We start from the raw sequence: 20,071 nt of genomic DNA, 5'->3' as shown, positions 1-20,071 counted from the left end.
TTTGTATTCCTTCACAGTGTGCCTGAGTCCCAGTGCACCTGCTGGTAGACCTTGTCTCGAAGCCCTGGCATTTTCTGTAAAGGAGTGTGAAGAATGACTGAAGCGTTAAATAAGGACATCAGTAAGTATGGCAGTTCCCTGCTGGCTGCTAGAAACAGCTTGGAGAGGAGAGGAGCGTGACAGGCCTCAGTTCTCCTGCAGTTTTTGCAGTACCATCTTTTGTTAAAAAGAAATTAACTGTGGAAAAAAAAAACCTCAGCTTCCAGCAAATATGTGAGAAGACCCTTTGGAGCCTTAACTCTTCCATAGCCAATATGGCTCTTGATATCCTACTGTTCCCGTTAATACTCTGACCGTATGACACGTAAGACCAAACTTAAACACTGCATGCTTTTTGGTAGCTGCTCTGTTTCGCTAAAACCCATAAACAAACTAGCAAAAAATTTTGTTCTAACATAGACCTGTTGTCTCCCTGATTCCTTGTGTTTATAAGATTATAATAGATCCTCTATTATAAGAAAGATACCAAATGAGAAGTCTTTGACGTTTGCGACAGTTTCTTCTGCCTGTATACATGAGACTGCTTGTCTCTTTCTTTGAACAAATTAGACTAAAAGCTAGTTTGTGGGGATGATTCAGTTGAAAAACATGTACCACCTGGCAGAAGAGCCCATAATCCTGGAATTATGCTTCTCTGAAAAGCAAGCCCACAAGACTGATGTTGAGGGCTTCCATATCTTTTTTTCAGATCTAGTTTACTTCATGTCAGAAAGAAAGAGATTTCCCATGCCAGGCCTCAAAATTTGTTCTAAGCTCTGACAGTCACTCTCTTTTATGTTCTTTCTTCTCCTCTTCTTCCCTCTTCCTGTATCATTATCTCCCTAAAGATTACACAGCCCAAAAACATGACATCGTCACAGAGGCGTGACCTTGGATGTCATTTTACTATTTTGGGCAGCATGTGGTCAAGCATGTTCGTTTTGGAAGGCAAAGCACAGGCAAATAAATCATGGTGTGAGGAACGTTTACCTACCTATTAGCAATCTGGAAATGTTATGATAGATTTCTTTCTGTTTCTCTTGATTACGTACCCTTTCATTAAACGGGGGGAGGAGAAATCTGTTTTTTTTTTCTGAGTGTACCTTGCTTTGTCATCTCTTGGCAATTGAAGACTTTTTTTCTTTGCAAAAACAACTCTTTGGCCTCTCCTGTTTACTATACTGCTTTCTAACCTCCCACAAGGTAGGCAATATCTTTATTGTGCTGTGTTCCTTTCCTTGGCTCTCATTTGTCTTCAGCCTGTGTAAAAGGGATGGGCTGTTTTGTTTTGGTCTGTGGTTTAGTGGCTCCATTTTAGGGGGTCAGGTTGTTTGATAGATGCTTATTATTGGACCCTGCTCTCAGTTTGTTGCAACTTTGGCAAGCTTTAACTGCATGCCCTGGGCTATTTTGTGCCAGGCAGGACTAAAGCTGAATATTTTAGGAAGGTGTTAGTATTTTAGGAAAGTATTGTTTCTGAGGATGAGGCGAGAGGAGAGTAACGTATTATTTGAGAAGCCGTGTTACTCTTACAGGGCAAGGCCTCTACATCTGGAGAAAAGATAGCTTCTGATAGCGATGTGACCAGCAGGTGTTTAGTTTTGACCAAACAGTAAGTCTTAAAAGAGTATGTGATTAGCAGAGCCTGGCTAATGCCCTGAAGGTAACAGTTCCATATACAGTGACTGTGATCCAGCCTGGGGACTGAGCAGGATCTTTTCCTGTAGCTCTGGCACGTGGCCAGCCTGCTCCTGCCTGAGCACTAGCAAGCAAAGCAGGGAGGATGCCTGCTGCTCTTCATGTCTCTGCTTCTGATACCCTGGCATTCGACTTGAAGAGCAAGCTTTGACTTTAGAGCAGACAAGAGCTTCTCTCACCTCCCCATAACTCCCTGTTGACTTATTTAAACAGCTGGACAGTTGTGTTCAGAGCTTATTTTGGAAGAAGTTTTTTGGCCAAAATATTTTCAGGATCCCCCTTCCCGCTCACAGCTTCCAGGGAAGACTGAAAATTTATTTTTTGAGGAGCAAGTGGATGCAAACCCCGTTTTAGCTGTCACATCAAACCTGTTTTATCAGGTTGTAATGGTAGCGGGTTAATTGGGAGCATAACGATGGCATCTTTGGGCTTTTAGAGACTGCTATAATTCTGACGGTGGTATGAATCAGGCCCAGTTGATTTGTCAAGGTGGTAAATGTTTTATTCATCCCAGATGTTTGGGTGGCAGGTAGGTGTGATAAAGAGAGAGAGAAGCATCAGTGTAATCATTAAGATGTTAATATCTCCTATATTCTGTACGCTCTTTCCCAGAATTATTCCAGTGTCCTGGCTGCGCACAAGGGCATGGAAGAGTAATGAGGTGAGGTTTTGTCAGTAGCTGTCAAATGCAGAAATAAATAACTTCAAGCAATATAACATTGCTCAATTTGTATCTGCTTATGCTGGCCGTACCCTGTATTTACATGGTGCCATGGGAAACTATTTTTAAATGTTAAATTTTAAATTAACACATGGTCCTGCAGGCTAAATCTGTTACAAATGATAACGTTTCCACTGTAGTTTGTTTTGTAGCACCTCGAGAAAAGCAGCTGATTGGAGTGATTTATTTTTGTTCCTAGGGAAAAAATAAATGCCGTAGAGCCTATATGAGTTCTAGAGGAAAAGCAACCAAAGCGTTGGGCGCACAGTATCTGCAATCATGGAAACAACTGATAAAACCTTTCTCATCTTATCACTTCCCAGATAGGTTTTTGCTATGTGATTCAGAAATGTAAGAGTCTCTAGGGTACTCTATCCTACATGGAAACTCTAGCAGCAGTCTTGGTACAGTTTAAGAAGCTGGTGTTCTTGGTCATTGCGTAAGACTTGGTTAACTGACGAGATTGTTGGAAGGCACAAAGGCACAGGAATGGGGGAATTAGGGAGAAAGTGGGATTTGAAATGGGAGTACATGGAGTTACTTATGCCGACAGTGTCAAGGGGGATAGGTCCCTAGGCTGTGCTGCTGTGGGAGTACTCTGAGGGGCAGGATCCTCTGCATTTTGTTCCACCTGTATAAGCATGAAGTTAATTGTTAACATGTGCACACCTGGGTATAAATACATGTAGGTCGTCCTTCCTGACCTTGTAAGCCACGTACCAAGTGTTTAGATAGCCAAGAACCGCAGGGTATGTACTGATACCTCTGAGAGCTGGGGGAACTCTAGCTGAGAAACTGGCAATGCCCATGGCTTATGATCATGGAGATCCTACAGTTCTCCATGGCATAGCGCTGAGCTGTGCATGCGTGTCTAGGTCCCAAGCTGATCTGGAGGCAGCAATCTTAATGGGCTCTGTGACTCCTTCTCCATCCAGACTGAGATCTGGCTCACTCTGTGATAGCCTAGTCGCCCTGGTCACTGTGACATGAAGCCCCAAGAGGGGGGGCACACTTGAACTAACTATTCACCAGCCACATGTAGCTCATGAGTCTCAAATTGCACATTCCTGCATGAGCAAACTGAGCTTTGGGAGAGTGGTTAACCTCCATGAAGAGGGCCAGCATGATGTGTTTGTGATGTATGCCAATCATGGGAATTAACTGCAGATATTCACTTGTCGTCTTGAAGAAAGAGGCTCACGTGCAGGAATTTCCAGCGTCCCATCTGTCTCTCTCTATTCCACCACAGAAAGCTGCAGTGTGTTGCCCCGTGGCCAGCCAGTCTTGTCCAAGGAAGCAAAGAGGTCTGGAGTAGGAAAGTGGTTCCTGGTAATCAAACATGTGACCCACCTGGTCTCTTTTTTTTTTTTTTTTTTCCCAGTTCCGTATCCTGCCCATCTGTTATGTGTTTATTTTCTTTGATAATCCATTTTTGAAAGGGATCAAAGTAAAAATGGTGGTAAGAAAAGGAAGCAGTAAGGCCTAAACTAAGCCTTCGTCACAGTGATCCTTGTGTTTCTCTCCAATGTTTTTTATCCAGTCTGCGCCAATGGCCAGTAGATGCAGGCCTGTGTTAAGACACAGGCCTTTCAGTCATGAAGGATGTACGGCAGTAGCAATCCAAAGACACTTCAGAACATGGTCTTTTACCCATTTCTTGAATGGCTTCACATGTACATTGCACAGCAGCACTGACAGAATTAGACCATTGATACAGTCAGATCACTTTCCCATGCAAAATATGTGAAGTTGGTTTGACATCAGCTGAGAAAGGCCCTGAAGGCCAATGAATAACTAGACATCATCCGTGACTAAGCCCTGGCTGAAAGGAGTGATCAGGATCACTTTGGAGCAGTACCATGCGCCTCTGTAATTGAAAGCTGGGATCAACAGTATGAACAGCGGGTGATGGATCCAACCTCAGTAGGAAAAAATGCCTTGCTCCATGTGCATTCATTGCACACTGACAAGTGTGCTGGCAAAGCGTGTAGTGGAAGTGAGTTCATGCCTCTCTCTGCCTTTTTTTTTTTTTTTTTAACTATTTAAGCTATACTTTTTTTGGAGTGTGGTCAATTTTCCTTAGCTGTATTTCTAATTCAAAAACAGCCATTGACCCACCTGCATAGTTAGTAGCTGAAAAAATCAACATGACCATTGCGAGTTTTGCTGCTAAGGTATATGTTCAGATGTTGATTTTTCTCTTGTTTCTCAGAATGGAATTTTTTTTTTTGGTGTGGCTCTTGCTTTCCTCAGCACTCAAAACCAAAACAGAGCAGAGAGGATCTGTCAGGTATCTCCTGTATTTCATGGTACTGTAATGCCAGTAGTGTTCTAAGAACAGGCAGTTCTTTGGGAAGAAAAGCACCGTCACATGGCCGTGCTGTCACAGAAGTAGGCTTCTCTTACACAGTATTCCCAGAGCCTGATCCTTTGGATGTCTCCATTCCTTCACAAAAGTCTGCAGCTCACTGCTCTGTGGCAGATCAGCGTTGTGCCAGGTGGGATCCCCTGAAAACAGAGCTTTACAACAAGGAGGCATGTGATGATCTCACAAGTGGCCTATATGGCCTTGCTTTATTCCTAGCATCCCTCTCAATAAGTTCCTGTCATTCCGAAGTGAAATGTGTAATTCCTTCGCAAACTTTACAACTCCAGTTTCTGAGATGGATTATTTGAGGGAGAGCTGCTGGGTCAGAATTACTCATGAAAAAAGAATTGTTTAGACTTGTTTCTTGGCTCTCCTTTCTCTGTCTTTTCCTACTGGAAAGATGTTCTTTACCTTTATAATGAAGGAGCGTTTCCCACCCAGCTCTCTTTGTTTTCAGTTTAGATGTTCTTTCATCATCTCCTTACTGGCAGACACAGCCTCCGGCTAGGGAGAAACTGCTGAGTTTCTCTAGGCCCTATAGAATTCCTTCTCAACTTTCAGAATATCAAACACATCTGATAAATCAGTCTTGCAGGCTTGATTGTGAGGTGCTGATCAGGCATTTTGGCCTTAGGCATGGGAAGAAGCCCTGGATTACAAAATCTTCAATAATTCCGGTGCCAAAGCTTGTGGATTCTTATCACGTTACTGTGACTACCAGATGTTAGATGTCCTTCCTGTCAAGTGGTCAGGAGAGTGTGGCAAGCTGTTGCTAACACTTTTCAAGCAGTACATTTGCTCTTTGTAGCCCCTCTTCCCGCTCTGTTCTAGGAGAATTAGATTTTAGGTACTCTTGCTTCATTATCATAAATCAAAAAAAGGCAGCTCTGTCTAATTATGCTTAACGCTTCTGTGTGCATAATTGCCAGTGTCCTAGCAGGAGCTAGGTGAGAGTGCATGGTTTTGCTTCTTCATCTTTTGTGCTTTGGACTTCATTAATGACAGCTGATTGTCCTGTCATCGTTGATTGTCCTGTCATTGTTTTGCTTGCGTGCATAATTTACAGTCTCTTTCATCGTGAATTGATAATCTTTTCCTGTTCCATTAGAGCTTTCTTTCATGAAACAGAGAGGGAGCCTGATGGCTGGGCTAGACTTCCTGCAGTAGATTGGGGAATATGAACACCACGTCCTTCAGGCTCTCTTATTTCCCTGCATTTCTATATAGCCCCCCACCCTTGCCCCATGTCTGGATGGTACTTTTTTCTGGGGAGGGAGAGGTGACTGGTTGAGCTATGTGTGCAGGGAAGGACCCGTGCAATGTCTCATGACCACAGGTTAGTTTCAAGCATGGCTACATCTGTTGCAGCAGAGGAATGACCGTGCTCGGAGAGCCTAGCTTTGGACCCAGCTTGACTGCAGCTCACTTGGCTGCCAACTTCCAGCTGAGATGGGTGCCCAACTATGTAAATAGTCCTCCTCCATTTCTGTGGTTTTAGCTGAACCTTTCTGCTTTTCACTGGAAGATGGCAAAAGAGGAGTGCTGAGACAGTAACACCATTCCCTGCTGGGATGCAGGAGCTAAGGCTTGTCATGCGAGCCCTGTGCCTGCCAGCTGAGCCATGTACTTGACTGTATCCCAGTTTGGATAGTGCAGCAGTAACCAGGAGATTTACTGGGTGAAACGCTCAGTGGATGATGTTTATATCTGCTCTAGTGTCTGCTTCTTCTGCACGTTGCGCGGAAGCGCTCCTTACCACAGGCTCAATTTCACTAGGGCTATTCATGGTAGCAGTGAACCTCTTTTTTTCCTGTCAGATTGGACCAGGTCATTTTACTTCCATGCTTCCTAGCACTGGCTCTGTGAGGGCACATCAGCATTTTCTGTCCTCTGCCAAACGCCTTGGAGAGAAGTTTCAGTTACTTAGATGGCTGGGCGCTCAGGAAAGTGTTCTGAGGAAGTATTGCTACATGCTTTCCCAGTCTCCAGTAGGTGGCTAGTGTCAGAGACAGGGAGCAGACCTAGAAAGACCTTTGGTCTCACTGAGCATGGTTGTTCTTGCATTCTTGTTCTAAAAAACAGCTGCTGGGTTTTGTCAGGGTGTTACCTCCAGTTTCCTATTGCACTTTACCCTGTGTGCAACTTCCCGTTTGTGCCTGTTCCTCCCTTGAGCCCAGCAACCTGTGTCTAGCACTGGTGGAACAGAGTGGCAGTGCAGAGGTTAGGCGTGGAGTCCTGCTTCCCGCTGAGTGTACCTCTACAGAGCCTGCAGCCTGGATGTCAGCTAAATTGCCTATCCAGGGGCTAGTGAGCAATCAGCTTTTCTCTAAATGGTTAGCAAAGAGCAACTTTCCCCTGGAAGACATCTTAGTTTTTCTGAGATGGGATGAGGTAGGATTTATCCCCATGTGGCAACAGAAATGAAAACTAGCTGAGCTGAGGCAGTGATAAAGGCAAGTGAAGAGTTGGTGAAAGGAATAAGCGAGTGTCACTGAGAAAGGATTATATTGGTCTTGTTCCATGCTATGTCTGAGCTGAATTAACAGTTCAGTCGTAATGAAAGTGGGAGATCTCATTCCCCCTCTTTCTTTCCTGTGCTCAGTCCCTCCTCTTCTGGTTGCCTTGTTCTCTCTGGCCCCCACCTGATATTAGGGTGAGTTGATTCAGATCCCTAACTGCACATGCCCTTCTTTTTCCAGGTGAGTTTTTTGTTGTATTAGCGTGCAGGGCTGGCTCACTGGAGTGACAGACGCTCCAAAGCCAACACAAGGGGAGCAGCAGGAACTTCTGCCCGTGAGCAAGGGGTGCGAGAGGAGAGTTGGATTTGTGACCTGTTAATTCAGCTTGAGCTGTAACGTGGAATTGTGCCCCGAAAAATCATCGGTGAGGAAGGGAGAGGCGTGGGAGGACTGAGCAGCCCATTGCATGGGCACAGTGGGAATGCATTTGGGTGGTTATAATTTATTGTCAGTCCTTAAGAGCCTGGAGCTGAGCAAGGCTCTCAGCTCCTCCTTTGGGGAATCAAAGCCACTTAGTAATTTGCAGGTTTGGGCCTTTATAAGATTTATTTTTGTACCAAACTCTTGTAGGAAGGGAGAAGGAGGGGAAATCTAGGGCAGGTGGGGAACTTTAACAAGTATCATCCTCTTGAACTGAAACCAAGTTCATCTCTCTGTCCTTATCTCCTGTTCTAAATCTCTATAACTTCTCCTGTGACCTCTCTGACAGATCCCCAGGAAGTAAGATAAACATTAGGTTTGGTTTGGTTTATTCTGCAGAACAACTACTTGCAAAATCAATGTGTGTGTTTTTCTTTATTCTTTTTTTTTTTTTCCTTCCCCCTTGCTGAAGCTTGAAATAGGTCAAGCAGCAAACCAGCATTTCTAAGGTACCAGTGAGTGGTGTATTTCAGAGTTAGCTTCTCTCTGGGGTTAATGTTCTTCTCCTGCCTAACATCCCCACAGCTTCCTTTTGATAGAAGAAGGAAGCAAATTGTTTGCAGCAGAGAAATGAAACCATTTAGATTTCCTTGAACAAAGAGAGTAGGTTTTTCAGTAGAAAGTATATCTAGTACACCCTTCTACGATGCACTGCACCCGTTACACCCAGTTGTATTTTTTCATCTGTCTACTGGCTTGTGCTTGGGAACCTCAGCCCTTGACTAAGACCCATTTTATTTGTATTGTAAATTTCCTGCAGCAAGTCTGCATAAGGCTGAATGAAAGAATCTGCATTGTATGAAGTTACCGTTTTGGATCTCATATGGAGTTGTCAGGTTTATTTTAAGTCACAGGGAAGATAATTTGGTCCCAGCAAGACAACAATATTCACAGCACTTTATGCACATTAGGTCCAGCCTTTCCTGTTCAGTAAGGTTGTCCCGCTTAATTTCCCTTGGAACATCCCAGCCCCAGTGATTGGTTTTATTTTTTGCAGATCTTTCAGATCTTTGCAAATCCCAGTATTTGCCTTTCAGCAGCAAAGTCAGCGGACCAAAAATGCATACTACTCCTTTTGGGAAGCTTGTAGATCTTCACTAGATGGGGCTGTACTGGCATTTGATGTGTTGGAGATGCTTCAGCAGCATGTTCTCTGTCATGGGCTATAACAAACTACTGTGATGGCTTTCACAGGTGATAACTGCCTTGGAAAAACAGAGGTCTGTCTTTTCTTGTGTGCTCTGTGCCACAGTGAGAGTGAAATCAACCTCTAAGAATGCACACAATCGAGGCACAAAGGTGACTGTCCATAGATCATTTAGAAGTGCTCTTAATTGTTAGGGCAGGAGCAGAAGAATAATTAGATATGTGCAGTATTCTGTTTCCAATATATGTTGCAGTTTTATATACTTGCTTGCTTGCAAGCAAGGCTTAGTTCTTGGAACTAAAATCCAGGAGAAACTGGGCAGCTGCCAGTGACATGCACAGGCTGAGAACTGCTGAAACATTCCTCTCTCTGTTTCCTATGAGTGGTCAGGTCAGATATCAGAAGTAATTTGTGGACTTTCTCCAGCCAAGGTCATAGGAAAGAATTTTAAAGAAAAACAAACCATCAGCTTGTTTTGGAAAATGCAAATTAGAAACCTGCTTTATCACAGCATCACAGTGGGAGCCATTCACAGAGGAAAGCAAAGAAGGCCAGATAAGGGAACTGACATTCCAGGGCTTTCGCCCATAACGTGTCACTGCATCACCAGGGATTGTCCACCAGCGTAGCTGCCCTGACAAGTCGAGCAGAGCCACTTCCTTGTTAGCCACCTCACTAGTTCTTTGGAAGAGATCAGAATAGCCCCACTCGCATGCCACCCATTGCGCTCACGTATGTGATGTTTTCTCTCTTACAGTGTTTTCTGAATCCAGATTTTTCTGTCCTTCCGCCTTAAACTCTCCCACCATCTCTTGTCTTGGTTACTGGCCTCTGTCCCTCTTGCATCCCTAACATACACAAAATCTCCTTCTAATCCAGACAATAGGCAGCAGACAGTGTGAACTGGCTTCAGTTTGACCATGACGTTTCTCCTCTCTTTGAATTTCTGCACAGCAAAGGTCAAGCTTCCCTTTCAATTTCAAGGTCTTTTATGAGACTGCTCATCTTTAAGCTTTGTTCCTATATGCTCTCCTGTGATCATCATGGCCCCTCTTTCTCTTCCTCCACCGTGTTTTGTTTTGTTTTATTTTATTTTTTATTTTGTTTTATTTTGTTTTTGTTTTGTTTTATTTTGTTTTTTATTTTGTTTTATTTTTTTCATTGTACCTGCTGCACTACTTTGCTATGTTTTGGATACTTCTGTAGCAGTTTCTGAAAACCACCACCCTCCAGTAAGGTCTGTGTTCTTTTGCAGCTGATTCTATCTTCACCACTTTCAGGGATTTGGAGCCAATCTAGCATTAAAGTAGAGGGGAGTCAGCATGGATGAAAAAAAAAATGGACTTGGATTTTTGCAAGCTGATCTAACTTGTGTGGTTAAGTGTGAGTGGCTTGGAAAAAACTTACTCTAACTGAGAGCTGAAAGTATTAGAAGCCTCATGGTGGGGCATCTTCAAAACTGGTTTGATTTATATTCAGGTCTGACATTTAGCCAGGCTGAATTGTATTTCTGATGCTTTGGGAATCCACTGATCAAATTCAGTGTCAAAAGAATCTCGTTTTTTAGCTCCACTGAGTCTGAGCCTATTCCTGCTGCATCTTGCTCATGCCTCCGATTAGAGGTTTTCTAAAACCCTCACATCTGTGATTTGTGCCACTTTGCAGAGCTGAGCAGTTTCATCCATTTGACTTGGAGTTGTCATTGCATAGAATCTATTATGGTGGGGTTGGGGGGTCTGTATTTTTAGCTCAGAAAGAAAATAAGCAAGCTCATTATGGGTCCAGAATGTCTGGTATGGTCAGAGTAATATTGCTTTCTTTTTGTGGAATCTGTGGGCAGACTTTGTATAGTATATGCAAAGAAAAGAGCTTTTACCCACTCTTACTGTTAATGATGGTTATTATGGCCCGCACGAGGAACAGGCAACCAAGAATGACATCCCATTGTGATGCACAGTGTATGAACACAGAGCATTTCATTGTCCCAGCTTTACACTGTGGTCTAATTACAGCCTGTCATAGTCAACAAACCATTTTTTTCCATAAGAAATAGAAGCCACTCATACTGTTTATTATACAGACTGAAAAGATGCTGTGAAAACTAGAGGAGAAAAAGCCCCTGACTTTTCATTTATGATGAATTTTCATTGGTATGTATAATTTATCTGTTCAATAAAGGGTGGTTATTCCCCTAGTGACCTACATGATTTTAATAAACGGTAACTACGGACTGTCAGCCTTCTTCAAACTCATAAGAGTAGCAGATGTGAGACTATCATAAATAATATTCTATGAACAGTTGAGAGTTGAGGTTTTTTTTGGAAATGAGAGAAAACTTTTAAAAGAAATGGATTCATTTTCATCATTTTTCCTACCTACCTTATATATACTCTGGAAACACTGTCCAATGCTTGTGCAGGACACTGTATTAGGAATGAAGGGACAATCACAAGGCACCAGCTTACCACAACTTGATGGGTTACCACCCATCAGCTGAGCCACAGAAACTGACTCTGTGTACCTTCTTAGTCTAGCCCAGCAGTGAAGTAAAGCCCTTTAGCTTAAATAACCTAACAGTTGTTAGAATTTGGATGTTAAATAATAAATATGCTTGCCCTGCACAGTCTCAGTGTCCTGACTGTGTGTGAGCTCCTGCATCACTATTTGTTGTCAGCTCAGTACTGATCACCAGAGCGCTCAGTGCCCTGGTTTTGCCGTACCTAACTGAGGACTCTTAAACTAACGCTGATAACAAAGCCTGGGAAGGCATGTTGGGGGGGGAAAAGGCATCATACTGTTTTATCCCTGGGCTTTACCATGGAAATTTCTATATGAAATGTTTTATTCCTGTTTATTGTTGCTAGTTTGATTTTTTTATTAACATTTTGGTTTGTACTTAATAAGCTGGTATTCTGTGCGGAACAGCACAAGATGCTGTTTGTATATGAGCCTAAAGCATAAGGAAGAAGTCTGATAGCAAACACTTGATACCAGCAGAGTGGCTGAGGACAGAGGAGAGGGAACGGGCAAATGTTAGCATGAAGAGCGTAGATGTGCACAGGGATGCTCTGAAAAGCCAAGGTTTTATGTTCATTTGCAACTTGTTTATTACATAAATTAAGTCACTGTGAAGCACAAACACTTGGGCAAAATCAGCTTAGCAAAGCAGTTTTTCTGTAACAACAGCTTTCAGCATAAGCAAAACAACAAAAAGCTCTGGGAAACCCAGACCTCATGCTTGTCTTTCCTGTAGCATCTGCAGTGTCAGAGGACTTGCCTGTAACTTGGTATACCAAAAAGATTTGTGCTAAAACTCCGTTTCTCAGTCTACTTTACGTGAGGCCAGGCAGGTAAGATATCAACTTGCTCTTCCTGTGGGACTTCGGCAAGAGCCCTCTGAAGTCTGGGGCGGGGGGGGTGTCTTTGCATTACCATCAGCTTCACAGGCTTTGGAGCAGGCTTTAAAGCTTGTATTTAGTCAGCTAAACTCCATCTAAGTTCTAAGTGTAATATCTCTTATCAGTTTCTTATTTACAAAGGCTGTGAAGCAGCCTTAGGTGAAAGACAAGGCCCAGGGACCTGAGGCTGAATCTACTCCCTGAAGCATCCAAGGCCAAAGGAACAGCCGACCACTGCAGAAACAACAGTGGAGTTTCAAGACAAAGCTCTCTCTGCCTAACCATGTGTTAGACCCCTCTGGAAGGTGAGATTCTGTGATGTTTCTCACCTGATTCAGCGCTAAGTAGCTTCAGCAGCACTAGTGGGAATGCCTTGGCCTCTCTATGACAAATATTTGCAAAGTTTAAGTGCTTACTCCAGTGATTATGTGCAAGAAAAGGCCACTGGAGTAGTCAGCCCTTTAGAAGGGAGTGTCCCCATGTCTGCCTGGAAGCTGTTAGTGATAAGCCAAGAAGTTTCAGAAATAAATAAATGAAAAGAGGAGCTTTGATGTTCCCTCACAGTGTGACAAGATGATAACAGAGCTTCCAGAACTGAGGTTCAGATGTTGTCTCTTCAGTTTTCACCCACGAGAGAAAGACAGTGTGAGGTACCACTGTGGTGATGGTGTGGGGTTGGGTGGGCAAAATGTAGAAGGCAGCGTCGGGCTAAATGAACAGCATCCTCCCTCTGCTTCAGAGGAGAGGCAAATGGGAGACTCATATCCTCTATTTAATTCCCGCAAAACCTATGCAATGCGTTGGTTCTAGGTGAATGTTTCTCTCTTCTCCCTGTTGAGTAAATGGTGTTAGCTTTTTACATATGCTCAAATTGACTTTTAATTCATACCTCACTGAAGAGAAAGGAGGAAGCTGAGGTACCTTTTTTAAGCATCTGCTACTGCTTTTTTAAAATTATTTTTGAAGGCAGTAGTCATTTTATACACAGAAAAATCCTGCTGAGCAACATTGGGAGAAGGACGATGTTTAATGAGAAAGTACAACCTCTGCAGAGAAAAAAAAAGAGGATAGTACAATTACATATGAAAGAAACGATAGTTGTTCTAGATCAGCATCTCTCCCGTTTATTCCTCATGTTAGGTAAGAAGCTCAGGCTGTTCTCTGAAAGTAACTGAGTACACTGAAACTCATTGAGAGTGTTACATGAATTTGACCATGTGGTAAGAATGATTTCATCTTTTCTGGATCAGAAGTGTGAAATAGAAGCTGATGAGCATGCAGCTCTCACAACCGTATTATTCAGCATATGTGTTGATGGTTTAAGTGCTAATTACTCCTCCATGGAAAAAAAGGAGGAGATTGCTGTGGATAGCCTTTAAAAGGAGTTGCTAGGAAGGTAGTAGTCATTGCTGTAAGTCACATATGATTCACTTTAGTATAACTTGGGAAGAATGTTGAGGACATTCTCTCCAAGAAAAGCTTGGAGGTTAAAAAGAGCAAAAATTAAGTTCTTGAAGAAGGTTAAGAAGGTATGGAGGTAGACTTAGCAGTTAAGAAAACGATCTTGAAAATGAACTTAGGCAAGAGTATTCAGCCATTTCCAATCACTGCCTAAAGGCAATAGATGAGCCCTTGAAGGTGCTGACAAGTCTGAGTAAGTGCTTCACATTTCTGATCATGCGGTAAGAGTGCATCTCATTTCTTTCAAACTATAATGAAGGTTTCTTCTCAGCCTCTGTGAAGGGACTTGTATTACTTTTTATCGCTGTTGAAATCCTGACAGCTTTTGTTTGTGAATAATTAATGTTGTGCTGATAGCTATAGCATTCCCTCTCCTGAATTTGGGAAATGCTGTAATACTGTGAATTAGACAACAAGACAAAACTATGAAAATGTTAGAGGCAACCTAAGCAGGGTTTATCCCAGTTTAAAGGTTTTCCTTGCAGCTTAACCACTTTATCTGATTCTTTCCGTTATCTAGAAGTATTCGTGTGGATGCTGAAGTATGACCAGGAGAGAGTCAGAAATCAGTGGTGATTTTCTCACTAACTTCAGCAGGACGAGATTTTCACTCCAGACAGACTTTCAGTAAGAAACATGTTGTAAAGGAGACCCTTGGCTGTGGTTAGTGGGGCTGCACTTCTGCATCCCTAACAACCTGAGAGACTGACCCTGAAGACCTTGCTTCGCACTAGTCACCTCTGCTTACTGCTCCAGGGAGCTCTACAAGTAGAAGAATTGCACAGAGATAAAGCAGAACCAAATACATGCATAAGCCACACCTCAACACAGCTGTATGCAAGCATACCATGAGCTCATTGAGGAGAGCTGTAACCGTGTACTGTAGAGCCATCCCCCATGCTATGAACAGAGCCCTGGCTGCATCCCTTGGCCAGTTCAGGGCAGTTACCACATTCAGGCCACCAAAATAGTTCAAACATACTTCCTGAAGTAAATTGATAGGGAAGTGACTAGTAGTGACTAGTGTAAAATATCCATGTTGAATGTTGGGAGCTTGCCTCAGAAAGATTAGTCATGCTAAGAGTCCTTTCCAGGAATAGGGTATATGAATGTTTTTCTCACTTTCTAACCCTGTGAGATTTACGCTACTAGCAGGCGTTTGGGAACATAGTGCAGAAACTCAACTGCTTATCCCAGGAAGTGAGGCAGGCCCATGCTGAGGCATACCTGAGGGATTTGAGGCTTTAAGGGCCTGATTCTGCTGTTTGACAGATGTCCCGCTGCATGCTCATTGTGAGCAATGCAAAGGGGGAAATGACCCGCTCTAAACTCAGTCTGGCCGGCTGAAAACAGCCGGTCTGTTTTCCTTGAAGGGTTATGTTTTCGTTGCTGCATAAAGGAACAATCCCAAACTGTCTTATCTGAGGAGGACGTCAGTGACTGGGATGACTGGATAATCCTGGCTGAACTCCTGGCCCCTCTAAAGTCTGTCAGAATCTTACTTCTTGCAGACTGTGGTGGAACCAAAATGTTATTTCCTCTTTCAGCTTCTACTTCTTTCAAGTCATCGTAATGTCTGCTCTCAGAGTCCTAATACCAAGGAGATTCAGACGGTTTAGTCCTAGTTTAGTCCTAGTTTAAAGGCTTTCCTTGCATTGAAACTATTTGGTCTGATGAGTTTATTTACCCGGGTTTATTTACATCACAGATGAGGCTCTTGCGTTAATGGCTATTGTGTTTTCTGTTGGATGTAAAGTAAAAGAGCTATTGACTCAACAAACATGGTGGGAAGAAAAAGGATTATTCTTTATTTAATTCAAAGAACTCCCTTTTCCCTTGTTCTAATTTCCCTTTTTGGAGTTTACGGCTACTGTAGTATTTATTTTTTCTACACTTGAAAGTATAGAATTTTGGCACAGTTCATATAAGAATATTAATTCATCGATGGAAGAACTCTGACACGCACTGAAGCCAGTGAAGGTCCTTTCCATGCATCCATTTTGGTTCATTGTCTCTGTATGAAAGCAGCTCATGATTGGCAAGTCCTTACTTTCCTCTCTAGTATCAGGCTGCCAGGAGAGGGCAGGCTCACCAAACCTGGCTCTGCACAGGCAGCTAGCTGCAACCTGCTGCAAAATGAGAACTAGCATATATCATGTTCCCATTCACACACAAGTAAGAAATGTAAATCTGCAAAATAGAAAAGAGCAAAGAAGCATAACATCAAATTATCTCACAGCATGTACAATGTCTGTTCAGTGAAATTCCCAAAGTAGAAATGTGATGCAAATTTGCTGTGTTTCTGGAAGTGGACATGAACCAACAACCAAGATCCAAATAGATGTCATTCACAGCGATTTAAAAAAAAAAAAAAAAGAATCCAATATCACAGCTGGAGCCTCTCTTTAATTGTTTCTAAGTGATATTTCTCTTCTGGAGCTGACTTGCAGGATCTCTTGCAGAGAGTCTGTGCGGGCATCCAAAGAAGATTAATAAAGTCAAGTGGAGAATTCTTTTTCTCTGGCTGGCTCTTGGAGGGTATGGCAAGATGAGTTGGAGCACTGCATTGCAGGCGGCTGAACAGCCCAGTAGGTTGTGGGAGTCAAGTTCTGTAACTTGAGCGTCAGTTGATAACATCAGTAAGTTTCCTTTCTGCTTTCTCTTGCTGAGTTCCAGCTTGCCAGCCAGTTTGTTGCAGCAGAGCAGAGATCTGGTAAAGGGCTTGTCTGTCGTCCTTGTCCCTGCTACAATTGCGGATGGAAAGCGTGTGGAGTAGGAGGCTCAGTCAACCCAGCACACACTTTAATCGTTTTCCAGATTTTCTGTATTTGTTTTTTTGGCATGCTCTTATTAGGCTTATTTTTCAGCCTACCTGAATGTTTTTGGAAATGCAGATAAGCACGTGCCTGTTTGTGTCCTGGCATGTGCTTACAGGAGCTTTGAATGTGCAGCCCGCAAATATCAAACGAGCGGCTGCACGTTCCTTTTGTGTGCCTTTGAAGTGAACCTTCCTCTTTGTCTATATTCTCATTCTAGTCAACGTTAGCAGAGGATCTGTTGGTTGCATTCTGATATTTATGTTGTGGGAAAGACAGTTTCTGTCAAAACGTATCAGTGAATCTCCTTCCAAGAAACTAGGACAGAATATCCTACAAAAACTATGTTTGCAGTTATTTTTGACATTCCATATTGCAGTGCTTTATAAGTATATACAACATGTTGCTACAGAGTCTTCTACTTCACAAACACAGGATAGTTACTAATAGAGCTTCTATTCTTCCCCTTGCAATCCTAGGAATTAAATTCAAAATAAAGCTGTAGCTAACAGAAATATTAGGGTAAACTTGAGTACTGAGGTAGGCCACTCTACCTGCCGAAAGGCGAAGACAGCCACCTGAATTGCCTAGGAGCCTCTGAACATGATACCTGCTGTGTCTGTTTTCAATAACACTTCATAGCTCCTTGCAGAACTTCAGGTAGGGTTGAAGGGATTTTAGAACTGAGCAGTATATTATTCTTTTTCTAGTAAGGTCTTTTTTATGATGTCCCTGAATGTGATCAGGTAACTGTAGAAATAAAAGATCACCTGTCGTTTAGGGAGACTATTCAGCATGGAAGCCTGCTTAACTCACTGTTCTGTGGTGGTTTCTGGTTTACACTGGTATTTTGTACGCAGGTAGGAACAAACTGCCTGAGTTCTGGTGCAGCCTAGTGTGAACTCACTGTAAAACGGAAATGGTGCATTGGCCTTAGTGAAGTACTAACCTCAAACTTAGTACCTCACAGCCCAATCTGCCACTTGTCTAGAGTTACTTTCTCCAGATTGGTGCCGTGTTATATGGCTACAGAGTGACCAGTTGGCAATGCAGAGCAAATATCTGTCTGCAAAAGACTGTACAGTTGTACATATCCTAGGGTATTCACTTAGTCACTCCTAATCTCCCCCCTCTTGGGGGAATTTGAAGGTCTAAGATACAGTCCATAGCAAACAGTAAAGGACATCTGATACAGATTATATGACCTTAAGGCAGGGAGAAAAAAGCGTTGGAGAGTTCCCCAAGGCTGTGGGACCCTAGCTGTGGGCTATATTGAATTGTTTCACTGCCTTTTAGTTATGCATCTGTATTAATTCTGTGATGTGACCCTCTGTTAATGCAAGTCCAAATCTAAATAAATAATCAGGTGTCCTAGTTAAGTACTTAAGTCTTAGAAAATAAATGTTTTGTGGGTTTTTAAGAGCAGCTTTGAAAATTGGGGCTTTTGCAGAGCAAGAGAGCACCAGTAAAGTGCAAATCTACTTAGTAAGAAAAGTTATTTATTCTAAGTCATGATTCCAGCGCGTTGTGGTAGAAAAAAAATAATTAGCTTATAGCACAAACAAATGAAAGATCAGGAATGATTAAAATTATAATTAAAGCATGGGAATGACACTGGTATCACAGACATCGCTGCAGATTATTTGAATAGTGCATTAAACAAAGTCAATCATTTCTCAGCAGTAATTACTGTATTTACAGTAATACAATGCGAATGCAAGGCATTTAATTGTAGACAGGCTTGTGTATTTACAGCATTAAAATCCAGAAAGAATAGATATGGTCTGTGCTGAAAAAATGGTTAAAGCCACAGTTCAATTTTCAGATAGTAGGCTTCAGGTATAATAAGAAGCAGCAAAGAAAATGAAAACGGGGAGGATATTGAAGAAGTATTTTAGAAGAAGGATTTGCTATAGAGTTCAGAGCAGAATGATTTTGATTACATTGCTGTACTAGATAAAGTGAAGCTGGGGGGGTTCATAATTATAAACTTCTATAATCCATGAGAAACAATTTAAAGATAAGGTGATAGAATATTATTAGCGATTTCAGCCAAATTTTCCTATTTGTGGTCATTATTAGTTGCAGTATTTGGATCCGATTTAAAAAAAAAGACAAGAGCTCTGTTCCAGCACATCACAGGAAAATGAAAAAATGAGATTTTTCTTTTTCTCTCAAATGCTAAACCCTCTTACTAAATGGATTTTTTTTTTTTTTGGAGAAATAAGGGGGCTTCAAATTTCGAATACAAATGTGTTAGTAGGCCTGAGAAACTTTAAAAGCTACTAGAGAAGAATAAGGAATGCCATCATGTGCAATGCCACACTCAGTGATATCGAGAGGAGATAATCAGGTGCTTTATTTCCATTTTCTCTTTGAAGCGCAAACAGGGAACACTCCAAGATATGGAAACCAAGAAGAGTTAAGCTGATCAAATTAATATTCAGAATTAATTTGTGGAAATCCTTGCCACAAAATACCACTGTGTCAAAGTGGTTGAAATGATGCAGAAGAGATTTTTACAGTGAAGTTCTTACTCCTTGCAATTCAGTTGTATCAGCCTTACAATGTGACTGCCTCTTCTGGAATAGGTTTAAGAATTGCGTTTTCTATTCAGTATTTTTCTGGAATAAACGGTTATCTTTTCTTTTTTGTTTTACTCCAAGCACTTGGTACTGCTCACTTAGAATTTTGGGCTGTTAGTCTGCTCTGCGATGAAAGTTCCCACACTGTGGTTATTTGATTAGAAAAAAATGGAAGTCAAATATGCAGATCTTTTCATCTGCCTTTCATTCACAGGTACAGAGCCAACTGATAATGAGGCTGAGAGAGTGAGTTTCATTGTTTGGAAAAATCATGTCTCTGCTCTTCTAGTCTCCTCAGGCTCTTCACGGTTTCTAATTTAAGCTCTCCTGAGGCTCCTCTGAAAGCTTGAATTACAGTGCAGAAGTTTGAAATTAGCAGCCTAAAAGTGCATGTGCCCTCTAAGGCTAATTCAGACAGTGCTGGCAAGCACGGAGCACTGCCAGGGCCAGTCCACCTCACAAGTCACAGGAATAAATTTAGTACAATAATTACTGTGTATCTCATTAGCAAGGAATGCAGTGAATGAGCCCTATCCAACAGTAGCACCAGCATGTCTGTGATCCCCCATGTAGCGGCAACCGGAAGTACCTTGTCGGTACCACAGAAGCCTGAACTTCCTAATTTTTGGTGTATCAAACAGTGCTTGGGAAGAGAGTACGCTGGGAAAGGCTGTAGGGCCAAATTTGGGTCTTTGCTATACAAATATTATACTGTCTGTGGTAGAGTTACCCGAAGCGAGAACTGCTGGAATAGACCAGAATCTGGAGAGTTTTTTGGCCATGTTTCTAGACATGACTCTCATAAAACATAAATAAACCCACAGCTAACAGGCCCTTTGCCTTCAAGGTATCTCGCACACAAAGTTATCAGAAAAATACTAGGCATACAGCGAACAAAG

General features: G+C 42.3%; 1 long non-coding RNA gene across 1 annotated transcript; it reads left to right on the top strand.

Annotated features, from left to right (window-relative positions):
• The first annotated feature begins 2,349 nt into the window (after window positions 1–2,349).
• On the top strand, window positions 2,350–12,245 carry LOC138067630 (uncharacterized). The gene is made up of 3 exons (XR_011141872.1): window positions 2,350–2,398; window positions 3,708–3,787; window positions 12,166–12,245. It is a non-coding gene; the product is annotated as an uncharacterized lncRNA (long non-coding RNA).
• Window positions 12,246–20,071: the final 7,826 nt, after the last annotated feature.

Source organism: Struthio camelus, chromosome 6 (assembly GCF_040807025.1).
Source record: "Struthio camelus isolate bStrCam1 chromosome 6, bStrCam1.hap1, whole genome shotgun sequence".
Lineage (NCBI taxonomy): Eukaryota > Metazoa > Chordata > Aves > Struthioniformes > Struthionidae > Struthio > Struthio camelus.
Note: the sequence above shows the minus strand (reverse complement) of the source record. Positions and strands in the feature narration are given on the sequence as shown.